The sequence below is a fragment of the Triticum aestivum genome, chromosome 7B, assembly GCF_018294505.1.
Source record: "Triticum aestivum cultivar Chinese Spring chromosome 7B, IWGSC CS RefSeq v2.1, whole genome shotgun sequence".
Taxonomy (NCBI): Eukaryota; Viridiplantae; Streptophyta; class Magnoliopsida; order Poales; family Poaceae; genus Triticum; species Triticum aestivum.
Window position 1 is genome coordinate 432,034,274 of NC_057813.1, and position 20,630 is coordinate 432,054,903.

The window sequence follows — 20,630 nt, forward strand, 5'->3', positions numbered from 1 at the left end:
ATTGGGGCAGAAATCTACGAAGGAAATCTTCAGATTGGGAGGATTTGGAGATGGGATTGAGAGGGGGGGAGGGAGAAAGCCGCAGACGACCCTCTCTGTTCCTTGGAGGAATGAGTGGGATGGGGGAGGGCCGGCCCACGATGGTTACGAAGTCAATGTGTAGCGCCTTTTTGCTAGACGCTACACAAGGTAGTATAGCGCTTTTGGTCTAGGCGCTACTTAACTAGGGGTGGGGCCCCTCCTGACCCTGGCGAGGCGTGTAGCGCCTGTCAGACGGGCGCCAAGCAGTGTTGTGTAGCGCCGAACTATCAGGCGCTACTCGAAAGGGTTAGCTAGGTGAAATAGTTTCGCCTACAGTGCATTTTGTGAGTTTCTTTCACCTCGTGTCATTTTTGTCCATTTTACCTCAGTTCCCAGGCAAGAGCTGGATAGAAAGAGTATGATGTAGGGTAGAACCCTAGATGCCCGATCTTTCATGATTACCGAAAAAGGCTTTCGCCCCGCTTTATATATAAAGCAAAGATCCACAGTGCCCGGTACAACCGCACTCACCCACCACAAACCCACACACACACGCACCCAAGGCAGGATACATAGGCGCTGAGCACAGCAACACACACCCTAGCACTACAAAAGCCGTCGGAGGCTTCATCCGAAGAAGTGAAGCCGCATATGACGAACCGTGGGCTCTTTCCAAGGCGGTGCCTTCAGGAAGGATACGGCACCGAAGCGTCGCCACCGCCCGATCCGAGGATCAGAGGGGAACACGAGGAGGGGATCCTACGAAGAACACGATTGGGAAAAACGAGGGGAACACAAGGAGAAACACAAGAGAAATCACTCAACCAACAAGGTATGGTCACACATATTCTAGATTCTCGAAACACAAAGAGATACACGATATGAATCCAATAAGGGACGATACAAGTAGCTAGTTCATCTCCATGAGGAGGTCTTGAGGGTCATCTCATGAATGGGGTCTTGAATCCAAGATGGATCTTCTCCGAAGAGGCCGCGGTCTCTCACGAGGAGTAGATCCGTATGGATGAGCAAAGCTCTATCTCAAATGAGCCAAACCTATGCTAACCCTAAAACATAGGTGGAGGGGGAGTCTAAGGGGCGAAGGGGTACATGGGCCTCGGCCCAGATGCTCTACACGCAGGCGGGAGGGGCCGGATGTTCGGGCCTTCCCGAGACGCCGGATGTCCGGGCTGGCAGGGTCCAGCTTCTGTGATGGGGCGCCGGATTTCCGGGGGTCGAGCCGGATGTCCGGCTGTTCGCCGAGCGCCGGATGTCCGGGGGTCAGCCGGATGTCCGGCCGCTGTAGAGTCGCCTAGCGTCCGTCTCTCTCTGGTCTTCTTCTGGTTGGTGGCGCCGGTTGTCCGGCCGATGTAGCTCCGCGGCGACTCCACTTGAGGCACTTCTTGACCCGCTTCCGTGTGGACTTGTCCTATGCTCCGAGCATCTCCATGGTTGTCTCCTCGGTTCCTGAGCACACGTAGTGGAAAGGGGAAGCATTTAGGAACAGATTCACCTTGTGTCCAATAGCATATGTTTGAGGTCTCGTCGTATGTCCGCTTGAGGCTTGGGGATGATCGTAGGATGCTCCGCATCAAGGTACCTCTAGAGTACAGCAGAATACGTACTTCTACCTACCTTAAAGTATGAAACAACAGGTACCACAGTTACCCATGCTGATACTGAGTGGCAAAAAAGAACTACACAAAGAGGTGACCCGTTAATACGTCACACTATGTTAATTTGTGCTTACAGGCATCAAAACTAAAATACCATGATCATTAGTCAGTACAAAGCACCAATTCAGACAAACCAAAATTGATTACATGGCGTTGTAAACACAAATACACCCTATAATTCCAGCAACTAATCATCGATCGAAAAAATATGATCACATATGCCCGGAGGCGAGCTCCTGCTAGCACCAGCCTATCCGCCACGCACAAGTATACGATCCGAGAAAACGGACCAGGCCACGGTGACTTCCATCTCACACGGCCCAATCTTGAGGATATCATGGCTTCTACCGGCTTTCTTAGGTGTAAAAACGTTATCATCACTCTGATCAACAGTTGTCTCCTTGTCTTCGCACCGTGCCATGACGGAAACCCCGAGCTCTCCATCGAGTTCGACGTAAACAACACAGCGTGACAGCAAGATCATTCCGTCGGACTTGACAGGAAACTTACAGTTTCTAAAAGAAAGCAACAAGAACTTCATGTGGGTTATGCTGCCAGTGGCAGCGGTAAATACACCTCGAAACCCATCTGGCCATGACCCGCCAATCACTCTCACACTAATCGTGGCCTCCACAGAGCGAACAATGTGGCCGAATGTCAACTCTAGTGTGCTAAGCTTGCTAGTCCTGATTTTGTTGATCGCAAGTCACCGACTCTGACTACCGTCACTAAAGTACTCCCTCCTTTCCGGTTTATAGGGTTTATTTCAAAATTTTAGTTTTTTCATTTTATAAGGCTTAATTTGGTTGTTTTCCATCACATGTTCAGATTTCAAGGTGCATTAAATCATTGCATGCAAGTATTAAGAGAAAATTAACCAATGCATGTATTTTATGCATGCATTGCAATTAATGCATTGATAAACATAATTTTTTGAGGATAACAAGAGTATTAATTAGGTGCTTTTGCAAAAATACAAAAAGTATTCCACCACTCGCCATCTACCTTGATTGGTGAGATTTTTGAAATTGAGCACTATAAACCGGAAAGGAGGGAGTACCGCACAACCAGAAAGCTTAAATCTTTGTCCTCGGATTCAGTAGAGCCCTTTGCTTTCAGCACAACCTCAAATTTCACGGGATCAATCACCACGATGCCACGGATAGGACCTGTCAATTCTAGGTAGGGATCCTGCATGCACACAGTGATTAGTTAACTGAGTAATGCTGATATATAGTTCCTCCTTAATAATTAATAAGAAGACGTGTGTAAGTCCCCGTAAAAATTAAAATAAAATATGAGACATATATCAAGTGAAACTAACCAGAACAATGGTAATTAGTGTTAGATAATAACGAGAATAAACGAGACAAAAGAGACACGGATTTTTACGTGGAAACCCTTGCGGGAGAAAACCACGAACGCACGAAGGCGCAATCACTATGATGGAGGAGTATTACAAGCACGAGACGACAGGCCGTCTGAGGTGCGACTACATGGGGTATATAAGAGGGCAATACATGAGAGTCCTTGGAGGACAAGTAAACGAGTTGTACTCGTACGCGCCGACATCAAGGCAAAGACCCACACCATTTGTACTACGTCTAGTCCAATACGGTACTAGAATTTAGATCATAATTTAACAATCTCCACCTTGATCCAAATTCCCTCAAGTAGTCGAAGAAAGTAGATAACTCCATCCAAATCGGTATAAACACCTTGTGCGTCAAAGTCCATCGAACTAGTGAGAAATACCAACTAAGCCTGAGCAAAGCTCAAACTTATTGGTAGGAACTGGCTTTGTCATCATATCAACAGGATTATCATGAGTACTTATCTTGCATACCTTCAAATCACCTTCAGCAACAACATCTCGAATATAGTGAAATCTAACATCAATGTGCTTTGTCCTCTCATGATACATTGGATTCTTTGTAAGATATATGGCACTTTGACTGTCAGAAAATATGGTAGGGCAAGATGAATCTCCACAAAGCTCAGTGTACAAACCTTTCAACCGGATAGCTTCTTTGCATGCCTCGGAAATAGCCATATACTCGGCATCAGTAGTGGAACAAGCCACAATAGACTGCAAAGTTGCTCTCCAACTCACAGCACAACCACCAATGGTGAAAACATAACCTGTGAGTGATCTTCTCTTATCCAAATCACCAGCAAAATCAGAATCAACAAAACCAACAAGTCCATCTCTAGTTTTTCCAAACTGTAAATAAGCATTAGAAGTACCACGCAGGTATCTGAAAATCCACTGAACTGCTCTCCAATGCTCTTTTCCCGGATTAGCCATGTATCTACTGACAACACTCAATGCATATGATAAGTCAGGATGAGAACAAACCATGGCGTACATAAGTGAACCAACTGCACTTGAATAGGGAACTCTAGACATGTACTCAGTATCTGCATCTGACTTAGGACATAAAGCTGATGACAATTTGAAGTGTGCAGCTAACGGTGTACTCACCGGCTTGGCATTATGCATATTAAAACGACGAAGAACTTTATCAATATATCCTCTCTGACTTAGATATAATTTTCCAGACGGTCTATCTCTGAATATTTCCATGCCAAGTATTTTCTTTGCTGCACCCAAATCCTTCATCTCAAATTCGTTACTCAATTGCTTCTTTAGTTCATCAATATCTGACATACTCTTTGCAGCAATAAGCATATCATCAACATAAAGGAGCAAATAAATAGTTGAACCATTGACAGTTTTCAAATAAACACAACTATCATAATTAGACCTTTTGAAACCTTGAGAGAGCATAAAGGTGTCAAATCTCTTGTACCACTGTCTAGGGGATTGCTTCAATCCATAAAGAGATTTCTTTAACTTGCAGACAAGCTTTTCTTTTCCAGGAATAACAAAACCTTCAGGTTGTTCCATATAAATATCCTCTTCTAATTCTCCATGTAAGAATGCAGTTTTAACATCCATTTGTTCAAGCTCAAGATCATGCATGGCAACAATACTGAGTAAAGTGCGAATAGAGCTATGCTTCACAACAGGAGAAAAAACTTCGTTATAGTCAATACCTGGAATCTGGCTATAACCTTTAGCAACTAACCTTGCTTTATATCTTGTCTCATCATTAGGAGAAACACATTCTTTCCTCTTGAAAACCCACTTGCAACGAATAGGTTTCTTCTCTCTAGGTAATCTTACTAAATCCCAAGTGCCATTCTTTTCAAGTGATTCCATCTCATCATGCATAGCGGTCATCCACTTATTACTATCACCAGAAATAATAGCCTCGGAATATGAAGAAGGCTCAGAATTACCTTCAATTTCTTCTGCAACAGATAAAGCAAAAGAAACAATATTGCACTCTTCAATTAACCTGTCAGGTTTATTAATACCCCGTCTAACTCTGTCACGTGCAAGATTCCAACTGGGTGGAACAATAGGCTGATTTGGAGTGGGAGTGACATGTTCATCATCAACGACGGGTTCATCATGTGCATCAACAATTTCATTACCAGATGTATCACCTGAATCAATAACATGCTCCACCTGAACAGTAGGCTCCTGAACAATAGGCTGCTGTTCACTCTCAACGGGAACATTAGTAGATGAAACATCATGTAACATAGCAGATTCATTAAAGATAACATTTCTGCTAATAACAACCTTCTGGGTTTCAGGATTCCACAATTTAAAACCTTTAACACCAGACTTATAACCAAGAAAGATGCACTTAACAGCCCTAGGCTCCAACTTTCCATTATCAACATGAGCATAAGCGGTGCAACCAAAAACTCTCAACTGTGAATAATCAGCAGGTGAACCAGACCATACCTCAATTGGAGTTTTCTTATTAAGAGCAATAGATGGTGAACGATTAATGAGATAACAAGCAGTGGAAGCGGCCTCAGCCCAAAAACGCCTATGCAAACCTGCATTGGACAACATGCAACGGGCTCTGGAAATAATGGTCCTGTTCATATGCTCAGCAACACCATTTTGTTGAGGAGTATAAGGAACGGTGTAGTGTCTGACAATGCCTTCAGACTTGCAATAATTTTTAAATTGCTTAGAACAGAATTCCATACCATTATCAGTGCGAAATATCTTTACCTTCCTTTCAGTTTGTCTCTCAATCATAATCTTTCACTCCTTAAATGCTGAGAATGCTTCATATTTATGCTTCAAGAAATAAGGCCAAACTTTTCTCGAATAATCATCAATAATAGTCAGCATATAACTTGCACCACCTAATGAGTTCTTGCGAGATGGTCCCCATAAATCAGAATGCACATAATCAAGAATACCTTCAGTTGTATGCGTCGAAGTATTGAACTTCACCCTCTTGTGCTTGCCGAAGATACAGTGCTCACAAAATTTCAATTTACCAGGTTCATATCCATCAAGAAGACCTCTCTTATTTAACTCTGCTAAACCAAGTTCACTCATATGTCCAAGACGCATATGCCAAAGGTTAGCAGCATCACAATCAGAATTCTTTGAAACAACCGGAGTAGCGTTACCTGAAATGGTAGAACCTCGAAGGTAATAAAGACCATTGGTCGAACTTAAGTCACCTTTCATCACAACAAGGGAGCCTTTGGTGACTTCCAAAACAGTATCTCCACCTGAATACTTGTACCCCTTTGCATCAAGGGCACTCATAGAAATAAGATTTCTCTTCATCTTTGGAATATACCGAACATCTGTCAAAGTTCTGATTATGCCATCAAACATCTTGATTCGAATAGAACCTTTGCCTTCAATTTTGCATGGTGAATTATCAAAACCCAAAACGGAACCAGCAGAAGTAGTGGAATCAAAAGTAGTAAACCAATCTCTATGTGGACACATATGAAAAGTGCATGCGGTGTCAAGTACCCACTCATCATTGGTCTCAGCACATCCAGCAATAACGATAAGAGCATCATCGGAGCTATCATCACGAGCAACGTTAGCAGAATTTTCACCTGGTTTGTTACCTTTCCTCTTTTCTTTATTCTGCAACTTGAAACACTCAGAGATGTCATGCCCGTCTCTCCTGCAATATCTACAATACTTCTTGTCTCTGGATTGCGACCGGCCCCTGTAGCCGTTCTTACTTTTGCCTCTGTTTCCATTATTGGAGTTCTTCTCCTTTGTCCTACCACGAACAGATAATCCCTCGGCTTGGGATGAACTTGAACCATCATGAGGCACCATTAATTTCATCTTCTCCTTAGAGTTCAAAGCTTCATTAACTTCATTAAGTGTGAGAGTATCACGACTGTATAATATGGTGTCTCTAAAATTGGTATAAGAACTTGGCAGTGAACAAAGTAACATTAAAGCAGTATCTTCTTCTTCATACTTAACCTCCATTGCAGCTAGATCAGATATGATCTCTTTAAATTCTGAAATATGATTCAAAACATTACCTCCCTCGGGTAACCTGTGCAGGAATAATTTTTGCTTCAGATGCATCTTGCTGGTGAGATCTTTAGTCATGCAAATCCCTTCCAGCTTTAACCATAGAGCGGCGGCTGTTTTCTCGCTCAAAACTTCCTGCAAAATATTATTATGCAAATGGAGTTGAATTTGTGACAAAGCCTTACAATCAATTCTTTTCTCCTCATCAGTCCAATCTTGAATTCTATTTTTCCCAAAACTATCCAGTGCTTCATCATAATCGGACTGTGCCAACAACGCCCGCATCTTGACTTGCCATAGGGTAAACCTTGTGTCACGATCCAGCAGCGGAAAATCATACTTCATAGAAGCCATGAGTAGATTAAATCTGTGTACACAAAGTAGTACAAGGCAGTAGAAAAATTCTTGACAGAATTTAATATGCGGACAAAAGAACAGAGTAAATAGCACCTGATGGTCTCACGTGAGCACATAGCAATCGGGAGCAGAATCTGATCTTGGCTTCACGTGGAGCAAGTACTAGTTGGCTGATCTACTAGTACTAATACTCAAAGCAACAGAGTAGGGATCGATTGAAAAGTCGCGTAGCAGGCTAGCAACTTGGCGGATCGGCTCCTCTTCGGGACTTGAACCAAACGATTTGACAGCTCATGGGCAGGGTGGTGCCTGTACGTGCAACGGCAGCGGCGGCTCGGCGGGTCGGACGACTGTAGCTGCGCGCAGCAGCTTTTGGAGCAGAATCAATCTGCGATGTCCTGTCGGTCTCGGCTAGAAATCGATCGGACGGATCGACGGACGCGTGCGGCGACGCACGGACAGAACCCTAATCTCTCGTCTCAAATCTCGTATCTGAACCTCAGCTCTGATACCACTTGTTAGATAATAACGAGAATAAACGAGACAAAAGAGACACGGATTTTTACGTGGAAACCCTTGCAGGAGAAAACCACGAACGCACGAAGGCGCAATCACTATGATGGAGGAGTATTACAAGCACGAGACGACAGGCCGTCTGAGGTGCGACTACATGGGGTATATAAGAGGGCAATACATGAGAGTCCTTGGAGAACAAGTAAATGAGTTGTACTCGTACGCGTCGACGTCAAGGCAAAGGCCCACACCGTTTGTACTACGTCTAGTCCAATACGGTACTAGAATTTAGATCATAATTTAACAATTAGAAATATGCTGGCCACACAAAAATGAACCATGTGGCACAATATTCGACATGAATTTGATTTTGATCTTGAAGCATGTTAAATTTTCATAACCCTTTAGATCTATATAGAACCAGTTTAAACATATAATAAATGAAGAGTGAAAATGTGCATGCATATGCCATGCACTACTGTTCCATAAAACTCCTCTATATATACCTGAAAACGTGCACCATAGTGACACCAGAGATGCACCAAGATCATACTCAAATGCAAACTTTAGTCAACTTAGAAAACTATGGTGCAGTTTGGCCTCAAGGTTAGATGCTTATATGATTCACAGCGAACATGAGCATATTGCTTGTTAGCCAGAGAGATTACAAGATGAAGATGTACTAGAAGAATCTTGTGGGAAGCAACGAATTAATTCGAACACAAACCTTCTGATGGATGATTTGACAGTTATCCCTGGTGCGATGGAAGATGATATTGCGATTGTGATCCAGAGTGTCGCGTGCGGCGATGATGCCGAACACATGCCATGGCCATGCCAAATCCCGATGTAGTCCAGCAAGCTTGACCGAGAAGACGTTGAGAGTATGCATGTAGGAGCACGCGAAGTCTCGTGCCCCAGGTGGTTCATCCGTGAAACGCATTGGGGGAATAAGCGCTGCATATATATGTGCATCTATATAATGTATGTAGGTCGCAAGTTTGAAAATCTATTTACATGAACGAAATAGCTAGGCCGGGTTAGGAAGAGGAAGTTAATTCTTATACTTACTGGTGTCCTCAAAGGAGCCGAAATATTGTGAAAGTGTCGATCTTCAAGACATTCTTCATGCTTTTCCGGCTGTCCGCACGTCCTTTCCAATGAGATATCTTGGACTACCATTATCGGTCAAGCGCCTCAAGAGGATCCACTTTCAGCACCTTGAGGATAAGGTGGTTGGCAAACTCCCTCCGTGGCAAGGAAGACATGTCGCTACCGCCGGTCGGGCCGTCCTTGTCAAAGTTGTTCTCACTGCCATTGCCATTTACCACCTCACGCCGCTCAACATCCCAGCTAAGGTCCTTAGAAAGATTGATTCTATCCGTCGCGCCTATCTTTGGGCGGGCACTGATAAGGTTTCTGGTGGGAAATGCAAAGTCAATTGAGACCTTGTTTGCAAGCCTAAGAAGCACGGTGTCTTAGGTGTGCTCAACTTGGACAAGTTTGCTAAGGCTCTTAGGCTTCGATGGCTCTGGTTCGAGTGGCAAGAGCCCACAAGACTGTGGATTAGTATGGGTACGCCATGCACTGATGAAGACATGGACTTTTTTGCAGCTGCCACTTCCGTCACAGTTGGCAATGGGCATGTGGCTAAGTTCTGGAACTCCTCCTGGCTTGATGGCATGCGCCCACGGGACCTAGCGCCTAGCATTTTCGACCTCTCCCGAAGGAAAAATTGCTCGGTCAAACAGGCTTTAACAAACAACACCTGGATCTCTCATATTGACTTCTCCGACGGTCTCACAGTAGACCATGTCCACCAGTTCGTCGCACTTTGGGAGAAGATTGACTCAGTCACTCTGGATGAGGACGTGGAGGATTCCATTATTTGGAAGTTCACCAAGGACGGATCGTACTCAGCTTCCTCGGCTTACAAGGCGCAGTTTGAGGGCCTAACTACGTCAGCCATGGTCCTATCGGTGTGGAAGGTGTGGGCTCCTCCGTGGTGCAAATTTTTCGCATGGCTTGTACTTCAAGATAGAATCTGGACATCGGACCGCCTTGCTCGACGTGGGTGTCCCAACTGCGGGCTATGCCCTCTTTGCAAGCAAAGCCCAGGGATGACAACCCACTTACTGTTCTAATGTCGCTACACCCTTCATGTGTGGAACGATATTCTTCGCTGGCTTGGCATGGATCACACTCAGGCTACTACTTGGTCAGTGTAACGCCCCGGATTCGATGCGCTAGGTGTCTGCCAGTTATTCGCCGTCGTTGCCATGTCATTTGCTTGCGTGTTGCATTTTATCATGTCATCATGTGCATTTCATTTTGCATACATGTTCGTCTCATGCATCCGAGTATTTTCCCCGTTGTCCGTTTTGCAATCCGGCGCTCCTATGCCCTCCGGCGTCCCCCTCTTCTCTCTTTTCGTGATGGGTGTTAAACTTTCTCGAAATGGACCGAGGCTTGCCAAGTGGCCTTGGTATAGTATCGGTAGACCGCCTGTCAAGTTTCGTGCCATTTGGAGGTCGTTTGGTACTCCAACGGTTAACCGGGTAACCGTAAACCCCCCCTTTCTCTTTGCAGCCCAACACCCTTCCAAACTGGCCCAAAACCCACCTAACTCACCTCCATGCTCTCGGTCGTTCGATCACGATCGCGTGGCCGAAAACCGCTCCTCATTTGGAATCTCCTAGCTCCCTCTACCTATAAAACTAGCCCCTCCCCCGAAATTCGCGGATCAAATCCCCCCGAAACCCTAGTTTTCCCCTCCGCGTCGCGCCGGACATGTCCGTCCCGAGCCGGACATGTCCGCCGCCGCTCCCCAGCCAATCGCAGCCCGACGCGTGGCCTCCCGCCGTCGTCCCCGCCGCCAGCCCGCGCAGCCCGCTGCAGGCCCGCGGGGCCGTGCGCCGCCGCCGCCCAGTCCGCGCCGCGCCCGCTCGCCCCACCGCCCGTCCCGCGCCGCCGCGCCGGATCCCGCCGCCGCGGTCGCCGCCTCCGCCGCCCTGGCGTCGCCGTGCCTCGCCGCCACGGGCGCCGTGCCTCCCCGGCCCCGAGCGCCGCCGGCACCGCCCCTCCCTTCGGCCCCGCCTCCGGCCGACGAGCTCACCGGAGCTCGCCAGCGTGCTGCGCCTCGCCCCCACGCCTCCCCGCTCCGTCCGCGCCTGCCCGGAGCCGCGGCTCTCCGCCCCGCTCGCCTCCGACGACCGACGCCGCCCCCGGCCTCCTCCGCCCCTCTCCAACCTCCGGCCGCCGTCCTCCCTCCTCTTCGGCGAAGATGCCGGCAGACCTCGGTTCGCGTGCCGCCCAGATCCAATCTGAAGGTTGACCCCCGAAAATCCCTAAGTCCCCGTTTCTGTGTAATTTTTTATGCCTTGTTTGACCTGTTGTATCTCTGCATCCGTAGCTCTGTTTCATGCGTGTAATATGTCGAATTTTTCGTCTCAACGAGTACATCATTTCATTCCATTGCATCTTTTTCATTTGAGGTCATCTTGATGCATGAATCATCGTTGTAAGAGTGCTTCATGATATTTTCTGCTGTCTGTTAACAGAACGAGCTCTTTTGTCATTTTTGCCATGATTGATGTGTGCATCCTATGAGGTTGATGTATACATGTGTTTTGTTCTATGCTATGTCTTATTTACAGAGGTGCTTACCATGTATTTTTTTGATCGATGTGGTGACTAGCACAAGCATGCAAACTAGGCATCGTGATGTTGCTGATTTTAGTCCCTGTTCTGATGTTATTTTCATGCCATGTAAACTTGATGCTACAGAGAGATCCATGCATATTTTGAGATACTTCAGTAAGGGTGTTTTGAACATGTGGTTGTTTTCTATCCATTCATGCCCTTGGTTGCATTTATGGAGTAGTCTAGCATGTCATTTGAGTGCTCTACTTTTGCTTCAAAATATTTCCTGGCAGATTGTTTACATGTTATTCAATTTAGCCAAGGTTGCTATAGTTGATCCTTGCATGCTATGGACTTGTTCTTGACTTGGTTTGTTTCAAAAACATGTCTTCTTGATGATGCTATGATTATATTGTCATGCAATGACTTGTGGTGAGTGAATCGAGCTTGTTAAGTAGTGTACTTGATGTTGCTGTTTTGCTAGGCTGAATCTATTATTTCGCGATGCTATGTAAACCTGCTTCTACTAATCATTCTATGCATAATCTGAAGATGTTCTATAAATATGTCTTGAACTACATGTCATGATCTATCCATTAATGCCCCTGGTTGCAATTATAGGTTGCTGTAGCTTGTTCATATCTTGCTCCAAAGTTGCTTGATAATGTTGCTGTCAGCCTGTTAACATTAAATTCAGTTGTTACCATGTGTTTCCCTAGTGATCCATGCACCCTATGAACTTGCTCTTGCCATGCTTAACTTCACAAACATTCCTTCTTACTGTTGGGTGCCTTGCCATGCCATGTAATGTTCTGTACTGAGTTGCACAAGCTCATCTACATGCCTTCATAATTCTGTTTCTGCCATGTATGAATCTGTATTATAACTTGCCATGTTTACGTGGGTGCCATCATATTTTCTGATCCTTTTTGGCTTATGGTCAGTAAAGGACATTTTATCTATGAATTTAGTAGATTCATGCCATGCCTTTGTTTGCCATGATAAGTTCCTGTAACATGTTGTTTGATAGCTCTGAACATTGCATCGTGATGTTATTTTCTGCAAAGTCTGAAATTGTTATAACTTGCAATCTTACCATGTGTGTTTGAGTATGTTCTAGTGATTCCTGGAGATAGCTTAGTGTTCATGTTTTGTAATGCTTTACCTGTACATCATGTCCATGCCTTTTGTTATTATGTTAGGGTGTTGTAGCATATTGTTTTGATGCTTGCAATATGCCTAGTTGCTGTTTTGGACAGATTGTTGCTATAACTTGTATGGAGTGTATGTGTTTGAACCGTTGCTCCGTTTTGAGTGTGCTCTATATGTAACTTGCTTAGAATTGCATTTAGTTTCATATTATCATGTTGCATCCTTGTTTTGAGGTGTTTGCTTGATGTTTGGGTGCATTTTGCATCAATGCCATGTTTAACTTGTTTTGCTCATATCTTCTAGGCCGTAGCTCCGAACTAAATGATCTTTATATGTAACTTGACTAGAATCTCGTGTAGATCATCTTTGTGCATCTTAACTTGCTATTTAACAACTTGAACATAAGGTTTATTCAGATCTGGATCAATTTCGAAATATGCATATGAGGACTTACCGGAATTGTTATATGTTGTTCCCGGCCTCATTTAAACTTGCTTTGATGTGTTGCTCTTGTTCGCATCATCTCTTGCCATGAGTAGCTTCATGTAGCCTTGTCATGCATCATGCTTGGTTGTGCATCATGCCTTGTTCATGTGTGGTGTGTTTACTATGTTGTGTGCTTCTTCTCGATAGTTCCCGTTTCGTTGCGATCGTGAGGATTCGTTCGTCTACGCTTGGTTCGGCTTCATCCGTTCGTCTTTTTCATGGACTCGTTCTTCTTCCTTGCGGGATTTCAGGCAAGATGACCGCTACCCTGGATCTCACTACTATCATTGCTATGCTAGTTGCTTCGTTCTATCGCTTTGCTGTGTTACCTATCTTTTGCTCATCAAGCCATCCCATATTGCCATGAACCTCTAACCTTTGACACCTTTCCTATGCAAACCGTTGCTTGGCTATGTTACTGCTTTGCTCAACCCCTCTTATAGCGTTGCTAGTTGCAGGTGAAGTTGAAGATTTCTCCATGGTGGACAGGATTTTGGTTGGGATATCACAATATCTCTTATATTATTAATGCATCTATATATTTGGTAAAGGGTGGAAGGCTCGGCCTTTTGCCTGGTGTTTTGTTCCACTCTTGCCACCCTAGTTTCCGTCATACCGGTGTTATGTTCCCGGATTTTGCGTTCCTTACGCGGTCGGGTGATTTATGGGACCCCCTTAACAGTTTGCTTTGAATAAAACTCCTCCAGCAAGGCCCAACCTTGGTTTTACCATTTGCCTCACCACCACCTACTTTTCCCTTGGGAGTCGCTCTCTCGAGGGTCATCTTTATTATAGCCCCCCGGGCCAGTGCTTGTCTAAGTGTTGGTCCGAACTAGAGCCCTTTGCAGCGCCCCCTCAGGGAAACTTGAGGTCTGGTTTTAGTTGTACGGATTGCTCATCCGGTGTTGCCCTGAGAATGAGATAACACCGTCGGAAAGGATGAAGAACAAATAGATGATGCACCGGAACAACTGAAATATTTGAATGAGGTGACAACCTCGAATTAATTCAAACACAGACGAATCTCCTGAGATGTCTTGAACACTCCTGAAGGATAAACTGGCGAGAGGCGAACGAGCAGAGGAAACACTTGATCCAAGGAAAAGAATGTGATCAACACCGAAAACTTGAATTGGGTCCACCAGAAAAGAGATGAAGAATGTCAAACAAAAGAGAATTCACCGGTTGAAACAATTGACGAAAGACTGAAGAACCTCCGTACGAATGAAAATTGATGCTCGAAAGAGACTGAGGCTCCGGGAAGAAGAGGGTGGGAGGGCGGGAAAACAAAGACAACTTGAAAGGGGAAACCGAAGAATATCTTGAAGAGAAAACACTGGTTGAAATCATTGAGGAAAAAAAGCAAAGACTTCGCACGAGTAGGATGGATACTCGATTATGGACTCCGGTTCCCAGAAGAAGAAGGGTGGGCGGGTGGGAAAAGAAAACAACTGAGGATTGAACTCAAAGATGAAGAGGCTCGAGTCAACTTGACGAGAAATGCACCGGATAAAAGAGCTGAGGAACAACGATCGGAAAACCAACTGCGTGATCCTAAAGAAAAATTTGAAGGGGAAGAGAAGAAATTCAAAACACCTACGTCAAGATTCCTTACCAGAGTGATGAAGGGGATGAGGAGTAAAAAGAATTCCTACTCTCCGATATAACTAGACTTCGAAAACAATTTTCTTCAAGACTCAACAACGGCCAAACTACACGATCAATCAAGGGGGCTCCTAGGGTCGGTCGAGGCTCTGATACCAACTTGTCACGCCCAATATGCGACCCTATCCAAAAGGAACTCGAAGGTCCCACCAAGGATAGACCCGCATATTAAAATGCTTTTGCAAGGTGGATATCATTACATCAACATTACATAATAGATGGGGATACATACATAAGGCATACAATGCCACTCGAATACAACATCATCATACATCAGAGCATCATCTGACTACGGATGAAACACAAACAGAAACTCAAACGACATCCACCCTGCTAGCCCAGACTGCCGACTTGGAACCTATCCCCTGATCGAAGAAGAAGCAGAAGAAGAACTCCAATACAAGAAAACATCGCTCTCGCGTCATGATCATCGCATAACCTGTACCTGCAACTGTTGTTGTAGTAATCTGTGAGCCACGAGGACTCAGCAATCCCATTACCATGGGTATCAAGACTAGCAAAGCTTAAAGGGAAAGGAAGGGGTAAAGTGGTGAGGTTGCAGCAGCGACTAAGCATATATGGTGGCTAACATACGCAAATAAGAGCGAGAAGAGAGCAAGCGGAACGGTCGTCAACTAGTAATGATCAAGAAGTGATCCTGAACTCCTACTTACGTCAAACATAACCCAGAAACCGTGTTCACTTCCCGGACTCCACCGAGAAGAGACCATCACGGCTACACACGCGGTTGATGCGTTTTAATTCGGATCTGGTGTCAAGTTATCTACAACCAGACATTAACAAATTCCCATCTGCCTATAACCGCAAGCACGGCTTTCGAAAGATTATACCCTGCAGGGGTGTCCCAACTTACCCCATGACAAGCTCTCGCGATCAACGAAGGAATAGACCTTCTCCCAGGAAGACCCGATCAGACTCGGAATCCCGGTTTACAAGACATTTCGACAATGGTAAAACAAGACCAGCAAAGCCGCCCAATGCGCCAACAATCCCGATAGGAGCTGCACATATCTCGTTCTCAGGGCAACACTGGATGAGCAATCCGTACAACTAAAACCAGACCTCAAGTTTCCCTGAGGGGGCGCTGCAAAGGGCTCTAGTTCGGACCAACACTTAGACAAGCACTGGCCCGGGGGGGCTATAATAAAGATGACCCTCGAGAGAGCGACTCCCAAGGGAAAAGTAGGTGGTGGTGAGGCAAATGGTAAAACCAAGGTTGGGCCTTGCTGGAGGAGTTTTATTCAAAGCAAACTGTCAAGGGGGTCCCATAAATCACCCGACCGCATAAGGAACGCAAAATCTGGGAACATAACACCGGTATGACGGAAACTAGGGCGGTAAGAGTGGAACAAAACACCAGGCAAAAGGCCGAGCCTTCCACCCTTTACCAAATATATAGATGCATTAATAATATAAGAGATATTATGATATCCCAACCAAAATCCTGTCCACCATGGAGAAATCTTCAACTTCACCTGCAACTAGCAACACTATAAGAGGGGCTGAGCAAAGCGGTAACATAGCCAAGCAACGGTTTGCATAGGAAAGGTGTCAAAGGTTAGAGGTTCATGGCAATATGGGATGGCTTGATGAGCAAAAGATAGGTAACGCAGCAAAGCGATAGAACGAAGCAACTAGCATAGCAATGATAGTAGTGAGATCCAGGGTAGCGGTCATCTTGCCTGAAATCCCGCAAGAAAGAAGAACGAGTCCATGAAGAAGACGAACGGATGAAGCCGAACCAAGCGTAGACGAACGAATCCTCACGATCGCAACGAAACGGGAACTATCGAGAAGAAGCACACAACATAGTAAACACACCACACATGAACAAGGCATGATGCACAACCAAGCATGATGCATGACAAGGCTACATGAAGCTACTCATGGCAAGAGATGATGCGAACAAGAGCAACACATCAAAGCAAGTTTAAATGAGGCCGGGAACAACATATAACAATTCCGGTAAGTCCTCATATGCATATTTCGAAATTGGTCCAGATCTGAATAAACCTTATGTTTAAGTTGTTAAACAGCAAGTTAAGATGCACAAAGATGATCTACACGAGATTCTAGTCAAGTTACATATAAAGATCATTTAGTTCGGAGCTACGGCCTAGAAGATATGAGCAAAACAAGTTAAACATGGCATTGATGCAAAATGCACCCAAACATCAAGCAAACACCTCAAAACAATGATGCAACATGATAATATGAAACTAAATGCAATTCTAAGCAAGTTACATATAGAGCACACTCAAAACGGAGCAACGGTTCAAACACATACACTCCATACAAGTTATAGCAACAATCTGTCCAAAACAGCAACTAGGCATATTGCAAGCATCCAAATAATATGCTACAGCATCCTAACATAATAACAAAAGGCATGGACATGATGTACAGGTAAAGCATTACAAAACATGAACACTGAGCTATCTCCAGGAATCACTAGAACATACTCAAACACACATAGTAAGATTGCAAGTTATAACAATTTCAGACTTTGCAGAAAATAACATCACGATGCAATGTTCAGAGCTATCAAACAACATATTACAGGAACTTATCATGGCAAACAAAGGCATGGCATGAATCTACTAAATGCATAGATCAAATGCCCTTTACTGACCATAAGCCAAAAAGGATCAGAAAATATGATGGCACCCACGTAAACATGGCAAGTTATAATACAGATTCATACATGGCAGAAACAGAATTATGAAGGCATGTAGATGAGCTTGTGCAACTTAGTACAGATCATTACATGGCATGGCAAGGCACCCAACAGTAAGAAGGAATGTTTGTGAAGTTAAGCATGGCAAGAGCAAGTTCATAGGGTGCATGGATCACTAGGGAAACACATGGTAACAACTGAACTTAATATTAACACGCTCACATCAACATTATCAAGCAACTTTGGAGCAAGATATGAACAAGCTACAGTAACCTATAATTGCAACCAGGGGCATTAATGGATAGATCATGACCTGTAGTTCAAGACATATTTATAGAACATCTTCAGATTATGCATAGAATGATTAGTAGAAGCAGGTTTACATAGCATCGCGAAATAATAGATTCAGCCTAGCAAAACAGCAACATCAAGTACACTACTTAACAAGCTCGATTCACTCACCACAAGTCATTGCATGACAATATAAGCCTAGCATCATCAAGAAGACATATTTGTGAAACAAACCAAGTCAAGAACAAGTCCATAGCATGCAAGGATCAACTATAGCAACCTTGGCTAAATTGAATAACATGTAAACAATCTGCCAGAAAATATTTTGAAGCAAAAGTAGAGCACTCAAATGACATGCTAGACTACTCCATAAATGCAACCAAGGGCATGAATGGATAGACAACAACCACATGTTCAAAACACCCTTACTGAAGTATCTCAAAATATGCATGGATCTCTCTGTAGCATCAAGTTTACATGGCATGAAAATAACATCAGAACAGGGACTAAAATCAGCAACATCACGATGCCTAGTTTGCATGCTTGTGCTAGTCACCACATTGATAAAAAAAATACATGGTAAGCACCTCTGTAAATAAGACATAGCATAGAACAAAACACATGTATACATCAACCTCATAGGATGCACACATCAATCATGGCAAAAATGACAAAAGAGCTCGTTCTGTTAACAGACAGCAGAAAACATCATGAAGCACTCTTACAATGATGATTCAGGCATCAAGATGACCTCAAATGAAAAAGATGCAATGGAATGAAATGGTGTACCCGTTGGGACGAACAATTTGACATATTACACGCACGAAACGGAGGTACGGATGCAGAGATACAGCAGGTCAAACAAGGCATGAAAAATTACACAGAAACGGGGACTTGGGGATTTTCGGGGGTCAACCTTCAGATTGGATCTGGGCGGCACGCGGACCGAGGTCTGCCGGCATCTTCGCCGGAGAGGAGGGAGGATGGCGGCCGGAGGTTGGAGAGGGGCGGAGGAGGCCCGGGGCGGCGCCGGTCGTCGGAGGCGAGCGGGGCGGAGAGCCGCGGCTCCGGGCAGGCACGGACGGAGCGGGGAGGCGCCGGGGCGAGGCGCAGCGCGCTGGCGAGCTCCGGCGAGCTCGTCGCCCGGAGGCGGGGCCGAAGGGAGGGGCGGTGCCGGCGGCGCTCGGGGCCGGGGAGGCGCGGCGACGCCAGGGCGGCGGAGGCGGCGACCGCGGCGGCGGGATCCGGCGCGGCGGCGCGGGACGGGCGGCGGGGCGGGCGGCGCGGCGCGGACCGGGCGGCGCCGGCGCACGGGGCCCGCGGGCCTGCAGCGGGCCGCGCGGGCCGGCGGCGGGGTCGACGGCGGGAGGCCACGTGTCGGGCTGCGATTGGCTGGGGAGCGGCGACGGACATGTCCGGCTCGGGACGGACATGTCCGGCGCGGCGCGGAGGGGAAAACTAGGGTTTCGGGGGGATTTGATCCGCGAATTTCGGGGGAGGGGCTAGTTTTATAGGTAGAGGGAGTTAGGAGAGTTCAAATGAGGAGCGGTTTTCGGCCACGCGATCGTGATCGAACGACCGAGAGCACGGAGGGGAGTTAGGTGGGTTTTGAGCCAGTTTGAAAGGGTGTTGGGCTGCAAAGAGAAAGGGGGTTTTACGGTTACCCGGTTAACCGTTGGAGTACCAAACGACCTCCAAATGGCACGAAACTTGACAGGCGGTCTACCGATGCTATACCAAGGCCACTTGGCAAGCCTCGGTCCATTCCGAGAAAGTTTAACACCACTCACGAAAAAAGAGAAGAGGGGGACGCCGGAGGGCATAGGAGCGCCGGATTGCAAAACGGACAACGGGGAAAATGCTCGGATGCATGAGACGAACACGTATGCAAAATGAAATGCACATGATGACATGATAAAATGTAACACGCAAGGAAATGACATGGCAACGACGGCGAATAACTGGCAGACACCTGGCGCATCGAATCCGGGGCGTTACAGTCAGCGAGGAGCTCGGTGTGGGAATGGTGGAATGGAAACGTATATCTTCGTTCTGAATCCCCCAAGACGCTCGCCTCACTAATGATGCTAATCTCCTGGGAAATTTGAATGGAGCGCAATGCTAGAGTTTTCCGCAACACCGCCGCACCTACGACGGTCGTCATTAGTAAGATAAAAGAGGAGTTGTTGCTTTGGGCGTTGGCGGGCGCCAAGCATTTGAGTGTTGTAATGCCGCGAGAGTAGATTTTATTTCTTGCCACTTCGTGGCCTGTCTAAATCTTTTTCTTAATCAATGAAATGGCAAATCTTTTGCCTTGTTTCAAAAAAACAGAGCCGAAATAGCAGGACCATCGTTCCTCCCACCGATGGCGGGAACTTGGCAGCCATGTCGGCCTCGTAGTCCTCCTCGCCTGCAGCTTCCACCGCCGTCCTGTCTCTCATCTCCTCCGCTTCGATTGCCTTCCTCCTCGCGTCCCCCGGGTCCATGGCGGAGTTGCTCCTCGGGTGAGCCGCCTCCTCGTGCAGCATCTTCAGCCTCTCACCCTCCCCGGCCCTCGCGTTCTCCTCCCTTATCTCTGCCATCAACCTCTTGATGGCCGGATCGATCGCCGCCCGCGTATGTAACCGTAACCGCGAGGAACTAAAACCTATCCTTCTCACCGGGTACGTTGCGGCGACGGATTCCGATAACCGAACTCTTATATAGCTACCCACACGCCCACACCACCCCT

The 20,630-nt window shown here is 46.0% G+C and overlaps 1 pseudogene; it reads right to left on the reverse strand.

Annotated features, from left to right (window-relative positions):
- Positions 1-1,947: 1,947 nt before the first annotated feature.
- LOC123158024 (uncharacterized) lies at positions 1,948-20,481 on the reverse strand (annotated as a pseudogene).
- Between the last annotated feature and the right edge of the window lie 149 nt (positions 20,482-20,630).